Here is a 3,541-nt window from a genome sequence, read left to right as displayed (position 1 = left end):
GAAATGTTGTACAATGCTGGAAATAGATTTCACATTCTTTGGATTTTTGCCAATTGTGGGAAATCCACAATTTTTTCCAGGCTATAATCAAATAGTGTTCAGAGATTGGGCGGAAAAAGACCTTAAATATATTTCTCAGATACTCCCACAAGAGGGGCAGATAGTACCTTTTGAAACATTGTCTCAAAATTATCAGCTAGCTAGATCTAATTTTTTCGCTTATCTACAAGTGCGCCACTTCATTAACACCAGAAAATGGGATATGAGTAGAATCATTGCATGGTCAGATCTCCAATTCTATATTCAAAAATTTGCTACAGGTAATCCTTCTATTTCTCTTATATATGACATTATGCTCTCCAAACAAACAATTATTTTCTCAGAGAAGTTGATTATATCCTGGATTCCCACCTTCATTAGAGATTGGAAAAATTAAACAAAGTATGCTTAACCTAAAGAACTGTGAAGTTCCCAGGAGTTGGAGAGAATCTCACTTAAAACTTATTAATAATTATTATTTATCCCCAGTAAAATTAGCCAAAATATATCCTACTAACAATGGAGCTTGTCCTCGGTGTAAGAAAGCCAAAGCGGATACTTTGCACATGTTCTGGTATTGTCTTTTTTTTTTCCCTCTCTGGATGTTGTATAGAAATATAAGGAAAAGAAAGAATAAGAAACAGAGGGAAAGATTAGGAAAAGAAAAAATAGGAATGTATCTTGTTTGTTGTTTATTATTGTATTTTGCTTTATTACACCGGACCCTGTGTGGTATTCAAAGGTGTAGATCATTTGTTTGATTGTACTTTTTGTTGGTGAGGAGCCGTGAACCACTGAGAAACAACAGGGGTGAGGTTGTAGGGGGTTGGGAGGTAGCCTTAGCTGTCTGGTATCTGTGACACCTACCATATCCCTTTAAAAACCTTTTTTCATTGAAAAGAATGTATTTAACATTCCATAGGCATAAATATAACTAAAATATTACTATATAAATGACATGTGTTTTGTTAATGGTTTACTTCAAGTCTTCAAAAGCACAACATTTATGAGCGGTATTTTGCATTTTTCTTGAGAGCAGCACATAAATCGTCACCATATGAGAACTTACAGTGTTCCCTACTCTCTCTCTATTAAAAGGTTGTGCTGCAAAAATGTCAGCCATGTTAAAATGTATTTGTAATACCCTATTCTGCGATATTCTTAGCATGGGAGTGCAAGTGTGCACTACTTGTAATGTAGACCATAATAGGATGATGGTATGCTGAAGCTGTACAGATGCTAGTAAGTAGTGTCTAAACGCTAACGCTGTGTAGTTTTTCTAACACTGTTTGTGCTTTAGGGTAACATATAAGATCATTAGGACACATTTTTTTTATTTTAAAAACAAAGAAACTGGGAAATTTCATATATTCATTAAAATTAATTTACAAAATATTTTAGATTTGTATTACCATTTAACAATTTTGCAGCCGAGATATGCAATATAGCAGAATATCTCGCTACGTAACCTCGCTAGGTTAAAGAGTTCTCTTTATTGCTGAATATAACTCTGTGTCCTTCATATATAAATATATATATATTGTTTACGTCTGTCATGCCAGCGCTGGATTCCATATTTCCATTACTAGTGATTTAGTCAGTGGAATGCACAATATGCAGAGGTTTCTATACTCTTTATTACAATTCAATATATCTTGCTTCTTTTCTAGGATGTCAGAAATCTTTATTTTTGTAGGCGAGTTAAATACATTGTTTAGAGAGCTGTTACCAGATGCCATAAGGCAACAAGATAAAATGAATTCCTGCCCGACAGATTTACAGCCTCATAAAACCTTCTGTCATTCAGTGACATTCAGCCAAAGAGGCAGCCGGGTACTATGGTTTTCAGGTTTCACTTATTCTTATATTCAGTCTAAAAATACTCTGTACCTTTTTTTTTAATTTATTTTATTAAAAAAAAAAATGAATGAACATAAATAAAATTAGGATAAATTCATTTAAATTGTTAATAATACCTGTGCACACATTTTTAGCATATCTGTGTAGCAACTCATCACCAGTTAGCTCCCAGTGGTACGCTGCTGCTGAGCATACCTAGGTATGCTTTTCAACATAGGAAATCAAAAGAATGAAGGAAATTTGACAACAGAAGCAAATTGAAAAGCATCTTAGAATTGCTCTATTTGATCCATGTATATTTAATTTTGACTTACATGTCCCTTTAAATAGAATGCTGGAAATGTTAGAATGCATTAATTACATTTGCATATTTATGTAATGTAGTGCAGTTTATTTTTCATTACATACCCAATCCAGTCAATTAGAGGCTGTATTGCCTGAGCTATTTTCTTGAATAGTAGCATATACTGTATATCTGTTCATGTAAATTTGTTAGTTGCCAAGGGAACATACTTCACTGTAGATTTCATGTGCCCTAGCACTAGGGGCGTGGCACATAGCAGCGCATGCGCAGGGACTGTTGTGTGAAGCAACTACATCATCATTATTATTTGAGCAGGCATCAGATAATGTTACTGCACAACACAATAACTTACTGGAAGCATTTCTGCTACTAGAAGCATCATTTAAAAAAGATTCAAATGATGCTAAAGTAAAATCTAACTATAATGATGCTTACCGTTACTACTGTTCTACCTCACCTAATTAGCATGAGTTTTATAATAAATATATAATTGTATAATCTCATAATAATGACTCATGCTGGCATAGATCATGTAATCAGCCGCTAAGTGTTACCATTTTTAACTTCCCACGCAGAGTTTACGGACTACAGAGGAACCATTTCCGTAATCACTTTAATCCACTGTTCAGAGATGCAGAATTTGCTGGCGCGCAATAAATAAAACCCAATAAAATGCCAAGACATTGTGTGCCAGATCTATTAGAGACGAGTGCAGTAAACATCATCTGGTACACTTACTGTTTTTAAGGTGAGGTTTAAAATGCCATAATAGTGGGAAATTGCATGTAATAATAGTACGACTAGAGCTGGTGGCTAGTCAGTTATTTCAAGTATCCAACCAGGGGCACGATCCGATATACGGCACAGGTTTTCGGCGCAAGCGTGGAAACCTGCGCCGCCCGTAGTTTTACCTCGCACATCGAGCTATCACATATACGGCGCCGACAGTTGCTAAAGTGCCGTAAGTCTGACAAACTAGCGATGTCCAGAAATAAGCGTAAGTACAAATTTCTGGAGTCGCCAGTGACTTACGGCACTTTAGAAACTGCCGCCGCATAAAAAAACTAACTAAAGTATAAAATCTCCCGTTACTGTCTAACCCACCTCCCAAACATCATCCCGACACGTATACCCCTCTATCCGCAATCCCCCCTCTCACTCCTAATAATAAATATATTAACCCCTAAACGCTGCTCCCGGACTCCGCCGCCACCTATATTATATGTATTACCCCCTAATCTGACCCCCCTACACCTCCGCCAGCTACATTAAATGTATTACCCCCTAATCTGATCCCACTACACCGCCGCCAGCTACATTAAATGTATTAACCCCTAA

The sequence above is a fragment of the Bombina bombina genome, chromosome 2 (genome assembly GCF_027579735.1).
Source record: "Bombina bombina isolate aBomBom1 chromosome 2, aBomBom1.pri, whole genome shotgun sequence".
NCBI classification, from domain to species: Eukaryota; Metazoa; Chordata; class Amphibia; order Anura; family Bombinatoridae; genus Bombina; species Bombina bombina.
Note: the sequence above shows the minus strand (reverse complement) of the source record.